Below are 20,930 nucleotides of genomic sequence, written 5' to 3' on the forward strand. Positions count from 1 at the left end.
TATATAATTTTTTAAAAGGTAACTCATGTAGGACATTAAAACACAAATACTATTTTATCATGATGGCTAAGCTTATGCTTATTCTGAGCATTAGGCACTAATAAAGTTTCTTATTCTTTAAATTGATCTCAAAATGAACTGCACTAGGAGAAAACAAGTGCTTATGGAAAACAATGGTTTTTGGTCTACGTCTGCACAAGATTCAGCTAATGAATGAAAAATAAAATTTCAATAATCTTGGAGTAGTGAAAAGGAAAAAGTGTCATCTAAAAACTATATGTCAATTATGAAAGACAGAATTTCTCCACTTTAGTTGAAATGAACAAAGCTGAACTCCCACACAGAAGACTTACTTTTCTTTTTTTCTTTTCTCTCTCTCTCTCTCTCTCTCTCTCTCTTTTTTTTTTTTTTTTTTTTTTTGCTGAGACAATTAGGGTTAAGTGATTTGCCCAGGGTCATACAGCTAGGAAGTGCAGAAGTGTTAAGTGTTTGATGCCAAATTTGAACTCAGGTCTTCCTGACTTCAGGGCTGGAGCTCTATCCATTGCACCACCTAGCTGCCCCCAAAAGACTTATTTTTAAAAACAAAATTTGAAAATATGTCGAAGGGTCTAAAAGCACAGGGATTACATTTTAGAATTGTACATAATTTTATGTATAAGGAAAGCAGCTCCCAAAAGATTAAGTACCTATCTCAAACTTACTTCACAAGACAGGGAAGATAGAGTTCCGAACTTAATTAATAAAAGAAATCATGTACCAAAGATCAATTGGGGCCTAAATTATTTCCAAAACCAAAGTCATTTCAGCAGACTTAAGAGGGTGAGAGGTCAGAGGGAGGAGAAACCATTCAAACTCTAATTTACTTAAAAAAAAAAAAAAAAAAAAAAAAAAAAAGTGATCCACTGGCAACACAAGTAAAAACCTGTTTGCTTTCATTGTTAATCCACGTGTCTCTCAATCCATGAATAGTAAAGTTTTAAGGCAGGGATGTATTTATCAGGGAAGTGGAAAAATCTTAGAAAAAGGACTCTTTTCCTCAAGATACAGTTTCTCTATTTACAAACAACTTTTTTTTTTCCCCAGTAACATTTCCACAGAATTGTATTAATTTTATTTCTCTTGATCAGGGATCCTTAAATTTGTGTCACAGATTCCTTCAGATATCTGGTAAAGTCTATGGAACCTTTTTCAAAATACTAATTTAAATGCATAAAATCAAGTGTATGAAATTACAAAGGAAAATTTTGATTATATCAAAACAATCATCAAAATATTATTTTTAAAAGTGAGTCCATGGATCCCAAGCTAATAACCCAATATTGTTAAGGACACAATGTAACACTTGGGAATTGCCATTTAATAAATATTCTGATATCACTGGCATCATTAATAATCATCTATATGGAATATTTTGGTTTGATTTGTAGATGAGGTAGGTCTTTTATGTGCCTCATTTATTTCCCTTCTCCCAACTTTTAAAGTTTTTTTCCCTCCAATAAATTTTTATTGTTCAGTCATTTCAGTTATGTCTGAGTCTTCATTGTTTCATCCTGGAATTTTCTTGACAAAGATATGTAAGTAGTTTGCCGTTTCCTTCTCCAGCTCTCATTACAGATAAGGAAACTGAGGCAAATAGGATAAGGTGACTTCCCCAGGCTCACACAGCTAGTTAAATATCTGAGGCCAGATTTGAACTCATGAAAACCAATCTTTCTGATGCCAAGGCCATTGCTCCATCTACTGCACCACCCAGTTGCCCTTTAAACAAAATTAAATAACCATTAATCTGAAAGATTCCAGTACAATCTAATTTTAATTAAAGGATACTTGGGCTAGGTTGCTCTCTAAAAAAGATGAGTAATCTTGGCTGGACCTGAAGCAAGTAAAATAGCACTCAAATCTAAGGACTGCTTTACCACATATATACACAAAGACTCTCTCATTCACTCTCGCTGTCTCTCTTATATCTCTTTCTCTGTCTCTTGTCTCTGTCTTTTTTTCATTCTCCAGGAGTATGTGACCATTTGCAAGGCCAAAGCCCAAACTTCCAGATAAATCCTCAGAGCAATAAGCTAAAGATACAACTGGGGGAGGGGAGGAGAGGATGGGGGAATGAAAAGAGAGCACGGCATAATTGAAAAACTAAAACTTTAGTGTCAGAAAATTTGGGTTTCAATACTAGCTTTGCTACTACGAGAGTTGGACTTCTCTGATCTTGTTTCTATATCTGTAAGAAAATACGTAGACTAGATTATTTCTGAACTCTAAATCTGTCATCCTTTTCTCACATTAGGATAGCAGAAGACAGGAAATAATGCAAAAAAGAAAAGAAAAGAAAAGAAAAAAGTCCTCATCTCAAAAAGATGCAAGTTGACTCTAGTACCCATACAAGAAGGAAATCAACAGAGGAAAGAAGAAGGAAAGTCAGAATCACAGATGAAGTAACTGAGACCCAGTGAGCAAAGATAACTTGTCCAAAGTGAATTGGAGACCAAGTTAGGAACAGAATCCACTTTCTACTCCACTCTATTCAAATGCAGACTCACAGAATCATCACCTTGTCCTCTTCATACATGAAGAGACTACAGGGATGCAGACCTTGCAGGAGGGCAAGTATAACTCTCCTCCCTCCAGCTCCTCAGATGTTAGAAAGGAAGGGCCACAAGGGCATCCCCTGGAAAAAGAGGAAGGCCAGCACTCCGGGAGAAGGGGAAAGGCACCGGAAAAGACTTTAGTACAAAGCAAACTCCATTGATAACATGACAGTGGGGGGACAATCTTAAAGCAACCTTAGGCTTGATATGACTGGGGAGGTGATGATGCTCCTACTGAGCGCCGACAAACCACATTTTCAGTTCTGAACGTCTCGTTTTGGGAGAACCTTGGATAGGTTGTAATGTCCAGAGGAGGGGGGTCTGGAGATCTCTGCTGCATAAACTGGTAAGGGTTACTTAGAGAAGAGAACTCGGGAGGAGCTGCTTGGATAAGAATATTCCATTAAGGAGACGATGGGAAAGAGGAGTGACGGGGTCAGGAGGAGAAGTGAGAGGTGGGAGCAGAGAAGCAGAAAGGCATTTATGGGTGGTCTGGGTCCCGAGAGCCCGGCACGGCGCTAAGTGAGGGGATTAACAGGAAAGGCACAAATGGTGTGCGCGTGCTCGGACCTTATCCTAGCGCCGGGGACCACACAGACAGAGGGAGGCTTAGAAATGCCAGAAGGAAAGAACACCTGGCTTCCTCGGCTTATCCCAAAGACGGAACAGACTGAATGAAGAGACCGCCCCTCCCCAGAGGTCACAAAGCCCGAGTACCCCTCGGGGGCGGGGGAGACCACGAGAAGTCTCCACAGGTGGGCTGGCCTCCCCGGCCCCCGCCTCTCCGGGGGGCTCAGGATCGGGCGGGAGGGAAGCGGAGAAGCCTTCCTCTCACGCCCTTGTTTTACAGATGGAGGAACCCGAGCCGACCATGGGCCCGGGGCTCTCCCCAGCGCCAGCCATGCTGCGGGCGGCCCCCAAGGAAGGGGAGCTCCCGCTCTGTGCTGAGTGCTCTGCCATTAGTCACTCACCACCACTCCAGTGCTATCCTCAGTTTACAGCTGAGGAAACTGAGGCAGGAGGCGGCCGGAGTCCGCGGTCCCACCGCCGCTAAGCCCCCTCCGGTCCCCTTCCTCCCGCCCTCTCCCCACCGGCTCCCGGAGGTCCGGACCCATGAGCAGGCCTCCAAGGGAGCTTCCCTGCTCAGAACTGGGAAAGCTGCAGGTGGAGAAGAAGGGAGGGGAGAAAAGAGGAAAGGGGGGGGAAAGAAAAAGGGACAAGGGAGGAAGGGGAGGAGGAAGAGTTAAGAAGGGAGGAAGGGGAAAGGGAAGGAGAGGAGGGGGAGAGGGGGGAAGAGGCAGGGCAGGAGAAGCGGGACCGGCCCGGGGCTCACCTGCGGGGCCGCCTGCCCGCCGCGCGGTCTTAGCTGAGGCTCGGGCTCAGGGGGCTCGCGTGCTCGCGGCTCATAGCCCCGGGGCCGGAGGCCCGGACAGCCCGGCCACACCCAGCGCGGCGCCGCCGCCTCAGCCGCCGGGAGCCCGCTCCCCGCCTCAGCCGAAGGTCCGGAGCCCTCCGGGTGCGCCGCGTCCGGTCCTCTCCCTGCTCCGCCGCCGCGCCTCCTCCTCAGCCGCCGCCGCCGAGCCCCGCACCGCTACCGTCGGGCTCCCGCAACCGAGCAGCCTGCGAGCAGCTAGCGGAGGAGGGAGTGCCCGACGCCGCCGCGGGGGGCCGCGCAGGCACCGCCCTCTCCCCCCGCCCCCGCGCCGCAATGGTACGGCTCCCCAGCCAGGCCTCCGGCGGACCGACCCACTTCGACCAGAAAAGGGGGGAGGAAGGGGAAGAAGCACGGCGCATGCGCCAGAGGCGGCCGCAGCCCGGCCGGCTTCCTATTTTCCCACAGGGGGCCAGAAGGGTGGAGAAGGGGGAGGGTCGTTCCCGGCCCCCTTCGGTTTTCTCTGCAGCTGCAGCAGAGTGGGACTCCAGGAGCTGGGGGCTGGGAGCACCAAAGGCCCCACTAAGGGCGCACGTGTCGGCTCGGTGACCATCGAGGAAAGGGAGAGCGTAAGCTCCTGGAGGGCAGGCCCGGAATCCTCAGAGCCCAGTGCGAGCTCCAGTGACCCGTCCCGGCTTTCCTCTGACCCGCCCTCGTGGGGTCTGCCTGCCTCCAGGCTCTTCCCGCTGGAATCCCCACTTAGCCGCTAGTGGATTTCCCAGCACGCCGACCTCACTCTTCATCCCGGGAACTCGGGAAACTCCAACGGTTCCCCATCGTCCCCAGGCGCGCTGACCAAACTCTCGTGCGGCGTTCAAAGCCCCCATTTTCCGCGAGCCCGGCCCGACTCGATCCCCGCCTACTCTTTCAGCCTTCTCACTCCCGGCTCCCCTACGGGAATGATCCACCCAGTGACCCTGACCCGGGGCTGTCCTTGCGTTTCGTGGTGCTCCCTCCATACCGGAAAAGAGCTCTCCCTCCTCCCCTCCGGCTCAGGACTTCCCTAGTTTTCTTTAAATCCCAACCAAACTCCCCGTCTACATAAGCTCCTGCCCTCTCAATTACGGTGCTTCCTCTCTGTTGTTTCCTTTTACTCTGTCTTTAGTTGGCCTGGTATATATTTGTTAGCTTCAGGTCCCCTCGGTTGGACAGTAAGCCCCTTGAGGGCAGGGCCTGGCTTTTGCCTCTGTCTCTCTGAAGCACTGCCCAGGGCCTGGCGCCAAGCTGATGAGTGACGGATCCGAGGAGGCCTCTGAGATCCTTCCGTCCAGACCCTGAGCTAATTCCTAACGAATAAATCTGTCAGCAATCACATTAATCACCTACTATGTGCCGGGCTGCATTATCATCAAGAAAATAAAAGGCAAAAAATAAAGACAAGATATATTCAAGATAAGTTGGAGATAATCAGTAGAAAGAATCAGCATTGGGGAGCAATACGAAGAAAAAGGGGAAAAAAGCAATGGAGGCCATTGGAGTTGTGATTTACCTAGAGCAGTGGTCCTCAAACTTGTTAAATAGGGGCCAGGTCACTGTCCCTCAGACTGTTGGAGGCCCGACTATGGTAAAAGCAACAACTCACACTCTGTCTCCGCCCCTCAGCCCATTTGCCATAACCTGGCGGGCGCAACGTCCTCAAATGTGGCCCACGGGCCAGGCCATAGTTTGAGAACCCCTGGTCTAGAGTCACATGGTGAGCAGCTCAGGCTGGATGTGAACTCAAGACCTCCTGACTGGGGCATTGTTCTATCCACAGTATCACAGAGCTAACCCTGAGTTTATGATCTTTTTTTATTTTTTTGGCAACTATCATTTATTTTATCAACAATAATTTCACTGTAAATTTATGCAGTTTGGGTGATAATACTAGACATATTAAATCTATATCTACCAATTTTTCCTTTTATTTGGCACTATTTAGATCCAGTCTTAAAGGTCTGATGCAACAATAATAACCGCTTTCTCAGACGTGTTCTCTCCCATATTTCTCAACAGTGTTTACATAGCCTGGACACTGGCGATTTCTGAAGAGCTCATTCTTACTGAGTTTATAATCTCTAGAGGAAAATGGTCTGCCTGTAAGGACAGGGACCAGACTTGTGGTTTCATTGATAGAAGGAAGTCCTTGGTGAGGAGCTTCCCATATATCACTTCATATTGGTACCTTCTCTATAGTTTATACTCAGGAGAGCTGCCTAAAATAGGAAGAGGTTAATATAGCTACTGGGTAGCTCACCCCCCCCCCCCCCCAAGCAGAACTTGAACCCAGCATCTCTGGCTCTTTTTTCATTGTTACCCTTCTCTCTTGTATGCCGATAGTTATATTTTTAAAAAATCTTTGTAGACTATAAACTGCAGGAAAGACCAGATCTCCATGTGCTAGGGGTAGCTTCTCATAGGAAACTCCCTACATGCTGTTGAAATCACAGGATCAGTAAAAATATATATTCATAGTAAGTACATAATAAATGTGTGTAAGGTAGGGCTTCTCAAACTGCCTTGTCACTGTACTTGATATGAAGCATGGCAAATAGTAGGTACTTAATAAATGTCAATTAATTGATTGAGAAAGTCACTTCTCTTTCTGGTCTTTGATTTCACCATCTATAAAATGGGGCTAATACTTCTGTGTCCTTCAACTCTGTAATAGCCCTTAAGTAAGCTAGAACTCCGTTTGTTCTTCTCAGTTTCTGATCTAATATGTTGTAGTTTCCTTAAGCTTCTCCCCAGCTTACCACTTAGTTCTGCCCTACAGCTTCTAGAGCATAGCTTCAAGCACCGTACAGAAAAACAAAAACAAAACAACAAAAAACATATGCCTATTGTCCAAGAAGGGCTGCAAATGCTTGCCTCCTCCTTTGCTAGCTATCTGGTATTTTACATTTGTATACCCAACTAAAACAACAAATGCAGCCATTGCATTGGCTCCCTCTGAAATCTATGCAGCAGAAAAGAGCACTTTTTCCCCTTTTCCCCCTTCTCCTTTCCTCCCTCCTCCTTTTCTTGGGGGCTAATTCGATATGATGGACGGTTGCTATAGCATTAGATCTCTGACGTTAAACAGTTTTAAAGAAACAACACTGAATTGTGAAAGCTGCTGAGGAGTTAGTGTACTGAAGCCTCTTTGTTGGGGAAAAAAAAGAAAGAGAGAGAGAGATTTGAATAATATCATTTCAAAGCTGGAATACTCCCACAGCGTTCCAGGCTGTCATTCTTAGATAGACACTTTCACCTGCAAGAAATTAAAAAAGACTTTGAAAAAGATGTTAGTTCTTATACTTTCCTGGGAGACAGAAAAGAGAAAGAAAGAGAGAAAGGAAAAGAGGAAGAGGAAGAAGAGAATGGAAAAGGATGAATAGGAGGGGACACTTTGGGCGATAAGACTAGAGAGGCTAGATTAGGAGAATTTAATGGTCTTGAACAAATTGGACCCACTCCCCCATTAGATTGCATAGATTTTATAGATTGGTTTTTTGTTTTTCTTTTTACCATTAATGCTTACCAAAGTTGAAATGCATGTTTACCAGAAAATGCTTGATAGAATGTAAACTTCTTGAGGCCAGAGAATGTTTAATTTTTATTTTGTCTTTGTATGCGTATGATATACATTCATGCCTATATGTGTGTGTGTCTATACACATACACATACGTCTCCTCAGTCTTATTTACACCAGAGAGACCCTCAGATAATGCTATAGATTTAGTTAGGATAAGGTTATCATGTGTTTGAGAAAGCTCCTGGAAAATCAAATAGAAATTCCCTTTCTATCAATCAGAGATCAGTAGTTCCTGATATAAGATGGAACTGGGGGAGAGGGAGAGGAGTGGGTTAGAGTTTGCAAGATTATTACCTAGCTTTCCTCATTTAATCCTATCCTGTTAAAACAGATTGCATTTAAAGGCATTACCAACCTAAAAGCATAAAAAAGGATTTTGCTGCTACTGCTTCAAATCTTTAGAATAAATATAAAGCAAACACTTCTATATCTCTTTGACTAATAAATGATCTGGGCAGAGAAACTGCTGAATGGATAAAATCCAAGTACCAAAGGGGGTGAATTTTAATTATCACCACAACGATTCCTCTTCCAAGAACATCATTCATTATATTGGTGTTTTGCTTCATCTGCTGCCATATCATTCTGCAGCCAATGCTGGTTAAAGCATAAAGTCATACTGCAAATCTTAAAGTGGAATTGATGAACAGAATTTCATTACCAGAAACCATTTGCTAAGCACTCAAGATTGCATCTAAGCCATCTAGCAATTATGATTTGTGCTAAAACACAACAGAAATTTAAAAAGAGAGGAAAAACACAAAGCAAAAATTAAAAAAAAAAAAAACTGTAAACCTCCTATACTTTGGAGTTGGTAATTGTAAGATATTTTTATTCCATTAGTTAGAATTTTCTTTGTATTCCCAGCACTTAGTACAGAGCCTAACACATAATAGGCACTTAATAAATGCTTATTGTCTGATTGCTTTTCCCTTCTACACTAAATATTTTTTTCTCTGAATGTAGTGTATTAATGCAATATCCCAACATTCTTCACATCCCACAAACAATTATGGGTAGTAAGGGTGAATGCTTGATGTTAGAAATGGCAAGAATCAACAAAACCTCCAACTCTTTTTCAGATTTAGAGTATCAGGAATAGGGTCCTGCTTAGATCTTCTGAGATATGACTGTTCAAACCACCCCCTTTCATCTTTCCTACAATGTGCCTCTAATGCATATTATCATCTTCATTACAATAAGCTATGAAAATTAAAAATGAAAGTTCTTAACAGTATCAGGGTTTTATTGCTACCCAGTGATGTGGTGGCTCAGGTATTTTTAGGAATCTGGAGGAAGTAGCCACTTAATCTATCCCCATAAGAAGTGTTTATTGGTCTTTGTTTAATTCTCAGAAGACAGACACATCCTCAGCACACAACAGTGATCTGGAATCTATCCCCTTGCCCATTTATACACAATGTACTATTTTTGTCATATCCTCTTACTGCTCAGATTTCTGAAGCTTCCCTGTATTTTCAAGGTCTAAAATCCTATAATCCTAGACTTTCATAATCCACAGCATTGTTAATATTTTGCAGTCTGGACAGCTCTTTCCCTTGCACTCCTTTTCTCATATAGCTCTAGGCTCTATGCATATCAAGATAATGGAAAGTCATGGCCCAGGGTTCATCCATATATAGAACAGTCTTATTCTCTGACCATAAGATGGTGGAAATAATGAAAACTCTACTTTTATCTAGTCAAATAATGGCCTAAACATTTCCCCATAAACTCTCTGACATTGTTTCATCATGTTTATTTAGGTACATTTCAACTGATCTTACCCATATTAAAGTCCTGCCTGAATCTATCCTTCTACCATAGAGGTGACCCAAAGTTCTCAAAGGCTATTCTAGGAGAGCATAGTTTCTGGCCTGTGGTCCTATGGATCTAGTCAATGCTTCAAGTCAAATCAACAAGCATTTGTCAGGCATTTTCTATGTGTTGAGCAATGCACCAAGTGCTTAAAATAAAATGCAAACAAAAAGAAAAGACAATTCCTGGGGGAAGCTTATATTCCAAGAAGGAAGATGACACATAAAAGAGTGTGGGGAAGGGAAGAGAAGGTACCAATATCAGGACATTGTGGTGAAGCTAGGAGTCAGGAAAGAGCTGGGAAAGGTATAAAGGATGGACAACCTAGGTAATTCCTCAAAACAGAGATTCTCAAAAGAACTCAATATTGGAAAGAGAGATTTTCAGAGGCAGAGAAATCTTCCAGGGAGAGTCTGACTATCTGTATTTCTTTTGTGTGAAGATCAATCTAAATAAATTCTGAAAAGTTTACAACCAGATTAGTTGGCTACAGAATCTCTCAAGAGATTATCGTAGATGGCAGAAGGTATGTCCATACCAGCAAAATCATATATCTTAGAAATATTAAATATTGGGTTTTCAGAAAAAGTTTTTCTCGACATTTTGAACTAAACACAACAAAATAAAGTTACATAGATTTAGAGATGATATAATCTAATGCCTTACTCTAATCCAATCCTCTTATTTTATAGTTGAGAAAACGGAGGCGAGGAGAGATAAATTTCTGCCTATGAAAAATCAAACCTTGCTCCAGACCCATCACTGTACCTTAGATTGAAGGTCCCTTTGGGAAAGGGACTGACTATGTCTCCCTCTACTGAGTGGACATTTGTATTAGCTGTCTCCCGTGCCACAGCTTGTCTACCTAGCTGCACCAACTGGTCCATAATAAGTACTTGATTTTACTGACATCTGAAGATAAGATCAGTTATAAAGAGTGTCAGAGATAGTGGCCTAGTCAGGAGAATTTAGGGATGGCAGTGATCAGTGGAGAAGAGGCCTTGTCTTCCTTATTGTCCTTTCTTTTGGCTTCCTTCAAGTCTCAGCTAAAATTCTACCTGTTGCAAGATACCTTTCCCAGGTCCCCTTAATGCCAGTGTCCTTCCTCTGAGGTTACTGCCTACAGTTAATTTGTATATAGTTTTTGATGCGGGGGCATAGCCCCTTTAAGATTCCTTGTCTGATCTACAACTTCCTTTGGGACTGACCTTTGATTTCAAGATCTGGTCAAAACCACCCTTTTGTATTCCAAGGGGAAAGATCTGGATCTGAGCCAGTTTGGGCTGTATCCAGCCCCCATTCTAATGATCTGCTCAGATAGCCCAACCCCTACCTAGTGGGTTCTGGACCTGGAGGAATCAACCTGGGCTCCACCCATATGCCCTTTCAAGCAAATAAAAGAGCCAAGGTGGAATCATCCCTTGGTGGACAATTGAAAGATGCCAGCAATATGCCTTGCATCACAGACTCTCTAGCCCACCGCTTTGGTATATTTCTTCCTCTATCTAATACCTTTTTAACCAGACTTTAACCTTACTCCCAAACCCTACAATAAACCTCTTTTTATCAATCTAGTTTTTCGGGCCTGTAAATTCATTTACAGAGGACTCTCACAACCACTAGAACTCGTTTAACTTTGTATCCTTGCGCCAAATCCAAAGGGGTGCAAGGGAGCACCATGTGACTTCCTATACTCCAATCCTGCCAGTAGACCTCAATTAATCCTAATTTTATTGAGGTATAAACCTCATCATTAGGTATATACCTCATCAGTTTTTCCATATCTTTTCCTCCATTAGACTAAAAGCTCCTTGAGAGTAGTAATCATATTTTTATCTTTCTTTGTATTCTCTGCACATTTTGAGTTTTTTTTCAATTATGTCCCACTCTTCATGACCTTATTTGTGGTTTTCTTGACAAAGATACTGGAGTAGTTTCTTATTTCTTTCTCCAGTTCATTTTACAGGTGAGGAAATTGAGGCAAACAGGGTGAGGTAGCTTGTCCAAGGATACACAGATAGTGAACATCTGAGGCCTGATTTTAACTTAAAAGAAGAGTCTTTCTGACTCCACGCTGGGCAGTCTAGCCACTTTGTCACCTAGCTGCCCTGAGACAGAAGTGCTTGATTTAACTCCTGACATCGGAAGATAAGATCAGTTATAAAGAGTGTCAGAGATACAGGCCTGGCCAAGAAAATTTGGGGGGGGGTGGTGATCAGTGGAGAAGAGATCTAAATATTTTGATAGAAAATTAATTTCTGTAGGAACACTAAGCTAATTCTAATTGCTTTATACACTGTTATTACTGTGAGCAGAGTGATGGCTCTGGAGTCAAGCACTCAGAAACCATCAGGGATACTTAGTAGCTATGTACCACACCCTTCACTTCCCTGGGCTTGGATTTCCTGTCTGTAAAATGAAAGAGTTGGACCAGATGGCCTTTGGGATTCCTTCTGACTTAAGATCTTTGATCCCAGGATCTGTTCACCACAAGGTGCATTTCCATGTCAATGAACTCACTATTCTTCATTCATTCATTGAAAAAGAATCTTGCTGGAGAAAAAATGACAAAAAACAAAAACAATTTCTTCCAAAGCTCACAGGTTTGGGAAAGGAACAATAGACATAAAATGCAGTAAATGGAAAATACTTAACAAAGTCATTACAAAGCAATATCCACTTGAGTCTGGGTGGGAGAAAGAAGGCAGAATTAGGAAAGGCCTTGCATGGAAGGCAATTGTGGTTGTTATTTGTTCTTTGTTTTGGAGGAGGACCATGATATCAGGGAGCTGATGTCATGTTATGCAAGTAAATAGGATTTGAGACTAGGGGAGCTGTGCAAAGTCACCAGCCTCATTTTCTTCCCCGGAGCCATCTGGACCCAGTGGCCAGATATGGATCAAGATGATTGGAGATGGCCCTCATGATAGGCAGCATGAGTACTGAAGGAAGCTAGGGATTCTAAGAGGGCAGAGGTGAAGAGGAGTACATTTCAAGCATGGGAAATGGACTGGACAAAAGCATGGAGAAGGGAGATGAGATTTTGTGTATGAACAACAGCTAATAGACATCTCTTCCAAAGGAGCTTTGTTAAGCGTTACTTTTTCTATCTTCTCATGAAATGATCTTAGCCTGTACATTTCATTTTATTTTATTATTGAAGACCTTACCTTAAGTCTAGGTTTAATTCCTCATTAGTTATGTCACCTTTGGCAAATCATGAAAAGTTACCTTTTTTTCATTATCACCCTAAAGACCTAGAATCCTTTGCCATATTACCTCTACCTCCTAGAGTTCTTGGAGTCTTTCAAGACGCATCTCAAACCCCATTTAGCAAAGTGATATTGAGGGGCAGTTAAGTGGAGCAGTGGATAGAGCACCAGCCCAGAAGTCAGGAGGACCTGAGTTCAAATCTAGTCTCAGACACTAAATTCTTCCTATTTGTGTGATCCTGGACAAGTCACTTAACCCCAATTGCCTCAGGAAAAAAAAAAAAAAAGTAATAATAAAAAGACTTGTCTCTGTAAGTACCACTAAACAAGGCTGTTCTCCATTAATGGTATTGTTTAGTGCTCAGATCAACATACAGAAAATATCAATATATCCCCAAAAGGAAAAGCACAATCAACCAATTAAATTATTGCTAATTGTCCCATTTTACATATGGAGAAACTGTAATAAGCAAAAAAAGAAATCATTTTATCTGGGCAATGCAAAGAAGTTCATGACATAGCCAGTTCAGTAGCATTTGCATTTAGACTTTTAAGAAGCTATTCAAAGACCACACTATTTTGTACTCAATAGGTACATAATAAATGTTTTCTAACAATTGTCAATCTAAGAAACTGCTTTTTTTCACCACTACCACCTCCCCTCCCCCCCTGCACTGGGTCAGATTTGTATATGTTGAAGATGGATATAATATGACCAAAACTCAGTCTTAAAAAAGCAACAAATCAAAACTCCTTCACTAGATTCTCAAACCAAAACTTCTTCACTAAATTCTCCCAACCTTATGAATTGTCATCCTAAATCTCTTCCATTTCCCCACTAGCTGCACCATCTGGATTTTATCATGTTCTCCTCCATCTCATCATCCTGTAAAATCTCACAACCCTGACCTCATCCTCACAGCAATTCAGTACCTCCTGACCCTGGGCCCCTTCCCTCTCTCTAGAGAGGATGGACTGTGGACATTGGAGAGCCAGTTCCTCCATTTAAGGAGGATGGCCCAGACCTCTTATCACTTCCCATCCAGCTATACTTTTCTGGAATTTATTCTACACTCCCCACCCTTCTTATTCCACCCACTTTTCTTTTCTTTCTATATATATATATATATTGATTTCTTTCATTATATTGTATGCTCTTTGAGGACAGGGAACAGTTGCTTTTCTTTGCCTTTCTTTGAATCCACAGTCCAGTTTCTTCAATTTCCTTCCCTCTCATTCATTCCTTGAACTCTTTTCAATCAGGTTTCCAAACTCATCAATTCAGATTTCTTTCTCTGACCTTACCAACAATCTTTCGATTGCCAAATCTAATAATCTTTTCTTAGTCTTCATCCTTCTCAACCTATCATTCAAGTCTATTGATCATCCTCTCCTGGATACACTTTTTTGGGATTTTAATGACACTACAATTCTCCCAGTTATTCTATCTCTCTGACCCCTTCTTCTCAGGCTCCTTTGATGGCTCGTCATATATTTCTCAGTTCCCCTAATGAGGGATGTTCCCCAAAGTCTGTACTAGGCTCTCAGTTCTTCTCTCTCTACACACTATTTTGGCCAAGTCATCAGTTCCCATGGGTTTAACTCTAATAATCTCTAATTTGACTCCCAGATTATCAATATTAGTAAGCATTTATTAAGTGTATTGGGTTGGGAGAATCTAGTGAAGGGTTTTGGTTTATTGCTTTTTTAAGACTGGGAGAGTTTTGGTCATATTATATCCATCTTCAACATATTTGCCTATTGCGTTAAGTAGTGGGGATAAAAAGACAAGCAAGAGATAGTCCCTATCCTCAAAAAGCTCATCTAGACAACATAACACACACACATATACAACTATATATACACACACAGAGGATGTAGATAGAATAAGTAGGAAATGAACTCAGAGGTAAGGTTCTAGAAGCTGAGAGACCAGAAAAACCTCCTAGAAAAAGTAGGATTGAACTAAAGGAAGGCAGGGAACTGAGATAAGGAGGGAAAGCGTTTCAGTGAGAAGGTATGGGTTAAGAGATGGATTGTAATGTTCTAGGAACAGCAAAAAGATAACAATATATCATCATTTTAAAATTGGGCAAAATGGCATAAAGGATGTCATTGTAGAGATGTGAACTGATAAAATAGATGAGAGTGAGAAAAAGAGAAACTTAATGCTTCACTGTTCTCCATAAAATGACAAGAGTCCTAGAATATGGCCACCCATCATATTCAGTAAGCCCTCTCTAGAGGACTGATAATAGTTCAACCAGCTGAAAAGGATGAGATCATAAGAATGAGTTGTTACCTGAACCAGCTGATGTGGTACTTATATCAGAGTATCAAAGGTTTAGGAAGGGGAAGAGAGAGTTTTATTTTGTTGAACATGTGCCTTTTGGAGAGAAAGGGGAGTGAAAATCATAATGAGTTCAATTTTTGACATAATGACTTTAAGGTTTATTCTTATTTAAAATGCCCAATAAAATTGCTCAGGGGGAGATATGGGCTAGATCTGTTTGCTTTTTTCATTTTTGTCTTTGCATCTTCAGTGCTTAATACAATGCCTGCCACATAGTAGGTGCTTAATTAAACAGCTGTGTCTTCCCCTCTAAACTTTCATTATACCCATCATTTCCTCCCAAATTCTACAATCTAACAAAATGCCTTTTTATTCCTTACACATCCCACACCCACATCTACCACTCAATCTCCTTTTTCTGCAACCCATGATTGGAATGCATTTTTTCTTTATCTCTTCCTCATTAAATCCCTCTCTGCTTTCAAAATGCAGCTCAAGCACCTTATTCCACAAGAAACCTTTCCTGATACCTTCAAATGCTGATGTCCTCTGTCTTTCCTACCTTATATGCAACTATCTTAAATTGATTAAACCTTAAACTTATTTTTAATTATTAATTTTATTTTAATTTTTGGACTTATATAAGTAGTCTGCATATTAATATATTTATGTATGCTTATTACTCTACCCCTTTCTCCTTTGAATAAATTCTTTGCCAAAAGAAATTGTTTTATTCATGTATTTGCATCATAGGCAGCTAGCAAAGTGTCTGAATTATAGAAGTCAATCACTAATTTCTTCAATTATTAGGATTCTTTTCCATTTGAAATTACTTTTGTAAATTCTTTGTATTTCCTTATCTGTCAACATGTTGTATTCTTACCACCTTCCACATACATCACCTTGTACTCAGTATAGGTATCCAGGCACTTAGGTGCATAGTAGGTGTTTAAAAATTGTTTATGCCTTTCACTTCAAGATTATCTTGCATCTACTTTATGTGTTTTGTGTATTTCTGCACCAATAGTTTATATATACCTATATGTATATGTGTATGTGTAAATATATAGAGATATACACATACACATCTACACACATGCATTGTCTCTCTTAGAAATCTATAGGATTCTTGAGGCAGGAACTTTGTATTCCCTGGATTTAGTACATCGATGGGTATATAGTGTATTCTTAGCAACTGCCAAATGCATTCTCCTCCAAGATTTCTTTTATGTGCTTAATTGTCTGCTTTATATGTGTTTTGTCTCTACCTACACATGTGCATGCTATCTCCATTATCAGTGGAGACATGAACTCTTTTCATATATCTTTGACATGAACTCTTTGTGAACAGGGTTTGTTTGGTTTTTGTTTTTGTTTTTCTAGAACCTAGGACATACTTGGGACATATTAACAACTTATAGATGCTTTCTAACTCAGTTGCCCCTTGTGCGGCAGACTGTTCTAGTTTTTAATCTTTTTAATCTCAGAATCTTTAAAAAAAATTTTTTTATATTCTTTTTTTAATTAAAGCTTTTAATTTTCAAAATATATACATGGATAATTCTTAACATTCACTCTTACAAAACCTTATGTTCTGATTTTTTTTCTCCTTTCCTGCTACCCCCATCCCTACTTGGCAAGTAATCCAATATCTATTAAACATGTGCAATTCTTCTATACATATTTCCACAAATATCATGCTGCACAAGAAAAATCAAACAAAAAAATGAGAAAGAAAACAAAATGCAAGCAGATAACAACAAAATTAGTGAAAATATTATGTTGTGATCCACACTCAGTTCCCACAGTCCTCTCTCTGGATGCATATGGCTCTCTTCATCACAAGACCATTGGAATTGGCCTGAATCATCATCTCATTGTTAACGAGAGTCACATCCATCAGAATTGATCATCATATAATCTTGCTGTTGTTGTGTACAATGTTCTTTTGGTTCTACTCACTTCACTTAGCATCAGTTCATGTAAGTCTCTCCAGGCCTTTCTGAAATCATCCTCCTGGTCATTTCTTATAGAACAATAATATTCCATAACATTCATGTACCATAACTTATTCAGCCATTCTCCAACTGATGGGCAGCCACTCAATTTCTTGTCACTACAAAAAGGCTGCTGCACAAACATTTTTGCACTTGTGTGTTCCTGTCTTACACATGGTAGGTGCTTAATAAATGTTTGTTTAATTGGATTGAATTTAAATTTTACCTGCATCACAGCATTGTTAACTTTGTTAAGTGGATAGCACTGTAGAGTAGAAATAACTTCTTTGGGGTTTTTTTTTTGGCAGAGATACTAGAGTCGTTTGCCATTTCCTTCTCCAAGCTCATTTTACAGATGGAGAAACTGAGGCAAACAGAGTTAAGTAATTTACCCAGGGACAGACAGCTAGTAAATGTCTAAAGCCAGATTTGAACTGAGAATGATAAGTCTTCTTGACTTCAGGCCCAGCCCTTTATTCACTGTGCCACATATCTGCTCTTGAAGTCAGCCCTGGATTTAAATCCTATTCTTCTAGTTATTACCAATATGACTTTAGGCAAAGCACTCAGTCTTACTGAGTGTTCTGGGCCAGGTCTAACCAAACTGGTCCTTTGGTTTTGGTTCACTATAGGGACAAAATGACATTTAACAAAAAGAGATTTACTTCACAATAGTGTTGAAAGGCTTTCCAGCAAGGATATAAGTTCGGCATGACTCCAACAAGTCCACATTTCTCATGGAAGTGCCTAGTGGGTAGGGTATGTGTGTGTTTGAACCCTAATAAACAACTGACTCCTTATGCACTGGTTATTTGTACATAGTTGACCACTAGGAAGTCCCATTAAAGGTGAAAGCCTCAGGCCTTTGGATTATTTGGGTTTCAAGGATGGTTTCATTACTTTGTAGGAAAAAAAATTAGTTTCACCTACAAGGCAAGTACTTTGGTATATACTGGACCTACTACAAGGACACGTGTTGTCATTTATAAAATGAGGAGTTGGGCTTGAAGAACTCTGTGGTCCTTTCTAGATCTACAATCCTATGAGCATTAAATAATTGTCTATATAAATGTGAATTTTCCTGTTCCTCCTTCTCCTCCCCCTCCCCCTCTTCTCTTCCTCTCCTCTCTTTTCCCCCTCCCCCCTCCTCCTTCTCCCCCTCTTCTCCTCCTCCTCCTCCCCCTCTTTCTCCTCCTCCTTTTCCTCCTCCTCCTCCTCTTCCTCCTTCTTTTCTTCTTCTTTTCTCCGTCTCTTCTTTCTCTTCCTCCGTTCTTGTTCTGATTCTTCCTCTTGACAAGGGAGAAAGAGCTGAAGTCCAAGTCTAATGATTCTCTGAGCCAGACTAATTTTGGAGAACCACAGCAATTCTTGAAGGTCCCCACCAACCATCCTTGGTCACTGAATCTAGAGCTAGAAGGGATTCAAGAGGCCATCTAGTCCTGGCCTCATAGAGCTGGAACTAGAAAGAATGCTCAGAGGGTATTGTGTCTGAACCCTTCATTTTTCAGTTGAGAAAAATCAAGATGGAGAGAGATATATTGCTTTGTCACACAGGTCACACAGGTGGGCAAGATCAGAGGTAGAATTTGAACCTTAGTTAGCTGAAGAGTTCTGACCTGAATAAAGGAATACTTGAAATGGAAAGATCACCAGTTCTAGAAGTATAAGAGTGACAGCAACAATAATAATATAGATCTCTGTAGTTTCTCTATACCTTCTCACCACCTAGATGAATTGGGATGTTAATAAAGAATCAATTCCCTTGTTCTAGTGATAGGTTTCACTCTGAAGCTTTAATGGCTCATTCTATCATTTTATTTTAGGAAAAGCTGCAACAAGAGTTCAAGGCAAGAATGAACACACATGTATCTAATAGTAGTACAGGATAAGGGTTCCCTGGTCCGCAAAGATATTAGCATAATTACTCTATCCAGGAGGATAGCATGGGGAGAGCAAATGCGTGTTCTATATGCTTCTCCAAGGAATAGAAACAGTTTCAAGCAACTGAATTTGGAACATGACTATACGAAACATCTTTGCTAGAGTAGATCCAATTCAATTCTAAAACTTTCATTAAGTACCTATTAGGGACAAGGCACTGTGCCAGATGTTAAGAACATAAAGACAAAATGAAAAACAGCCCTTTAGGTTAAAAAAAAAAAATCTTAGATTTTTTTTTTTTTTTTTTTTTTTTTTTTTTTTTGCATTCTACATAAAACATTTACATAGATAACTAAATGGTAGTGCTGGAAGGAGAAAGCTTTATACCACATATGGAGATCAGGAAGGGCTTCTTTCCCCTAAGGCAGTGATTCTCAAACTTTTGTTCTCAATAGCTTTAGACTATTAAAAATTGTTGAGGATCTGTTTATGTAGGTTATATTTATAGATATTTACTATATTAGAAATTTAAAAAATGTATTTGTAGAGCTACCGAAAGGATTTCAGAGACTTTCAGGATTCTTTGGACCACACCCTAAGAACCACTGCCCTAGGAAATAGCATCAGAGTGGAACCTTTTAAAAAATTTTAATAGTACTTTATTTTTCTGAGTACATGCAAAGATAATTTTCAACATCCACTTATGTAAAACCTTGTGTCTTAAAATTTTCTCCCTCCCATCCTCTCAAGACAGCAAGCAATCCAATATAGATTAAAAATGTGAAATTCTTCTAAACATATTTCCATATTCATCATGCTGTGCAAGAAAAATCAGATTAAAAGGAAAAAAGAACACAAAAGAGAAATTGAAAACAAGCAAGCAAACAACAAGAAAATGCTTTGATCCACACTGAGCTTCCATAGTTCTCCCTGGTTGGAGATGGTACTTTCTCATCACACATCTATTAGAATTGCCTTGAATCACATCATTATTGAAAAAAAACAATTTCATCACAGTTGATCATCACCTAATCTTGTTACTATGTACAATATTCTCTTGGTTCTGCCTATTTTACTCAACATCAGTTCATATAAGTCTCTCCAGGCTTTTTTGAAATCAGCCTACTCATCATTTCTTATAGAACAATAATATTCCATTACATTCATATAACTTATTCAGTCATTCCCCAACTGATGGGCCTACATTAAGTGGAACCTTAAAGAAAGCTAAGGATTTTGTGAGATAGAGGCAAGGAGGGAGTGTGTTTCAGGGTCTTAAGATCATAGCTTTAGAGGTGGAGGCTGTTGAATCAAACGCTAATTTTCAGTTCCAACTTCATTGATTAGAGTGTAGTTTAGGCAGCTGTATGGAGGATTAATTGGTGAGGGCAGAAATTGGGAGCAAGGAGACCAATTAGGAGGTTATTGCAATGATCTTGGTAAATTGAATTGGGATTAGAAATGGAATGTGTGAGTTGAGGAAAGAATAGATGAAATTATTTTCTGGAGATACACTTGATAACGCTGGGAACTGATGAGATTTAGAGGTCAGAGGAAAATGAGGAATCATGAATAACTGAAAATGGAAATGTGGATGCCTAGAAGGCTGATAAAATCCTTAACAGAAATAGGAAAGTTTGGAGAGTTATGGGCTTAGTGGGGAAGATATTGAGCTCCATTTGAGACCTTTTGACTTTGAGATACCCATGACACACTCAAGCAGAAATGTCTAAGTTCTTCTTGTGGATCTAATTTGTGCTACTGTTGGGGAAAAGATGGGGAGAAGTTGGAAAAGAGCCAAATTTAAAGGCCATGAGATTCATTTGACTTTTCTGACTAGAAACTGCCAAAAGGATTTTCCTTAAATATAGATTTGATCATACCCTTTTCTTACTCTCTAAACTTCAATGGCTATCTATTGACTTTAGGACTTTAAGAGCAAATACAAAACTCATCTATTTAGCTTTTTGAAACCCCATACAATGTGGTCAAGATCTCCCTTTCCAACCTCCCTGTAGGCTACTTTCCCTTCTGTACTCTGTAATCTAAGCAATCTGGCCTCACATACAATATCTCTCACACATAATACTCTATCTCCCACAATGCCTTTGGACTGGCATTCTAGAGAATCCTTCTTTTCCTT

At 40.6% G+C, this 20,930-nt stretch overlaps 1 protein-coding gene across 2 annotated transcripts in view; it reads right to left on the reverse strand.

The window, feature by feature from the left end:
• Positions 1 to 20,930, reverse strand: part of GNB4 (G protein subunit beta 4) — a 77,466-nt gene that overhangs the window by 45,029 nt on the left and 11,507 nt on the right. Inside the window, exon 1 of one of the 2 annotated variants that reach the window (XM_074298253.1) lies at positions 3,931 to 4,069. The exons of the other annotated variant lie outside the window; for it this stretch is intronic. The gene's annotated coding sequence lies outside the window, so the exon portion shown is untranslated. Of the gene's footprint in view, positions 1 to 3,930; positions 4,070 to 20,930 lie in introns of those variants that run through there. 2 annotated transcript variants of the gene reach the window in all.

This window comes from Sminthopsis crassicaudata, chromosome 3 (genome assembly GCF_048593235.1).
Source record: "Sminthopsis crassicaudata isolate SCR6 chromosome 3, ASM4859323v1, whole genome shotgun sequence".
NCBI lineage: Eukaryota > Metazoa > Chordata > Mammalia > Dasyuromorphia > Dasyuridae > Sminthopsis > Sminthopsis crassicaudata.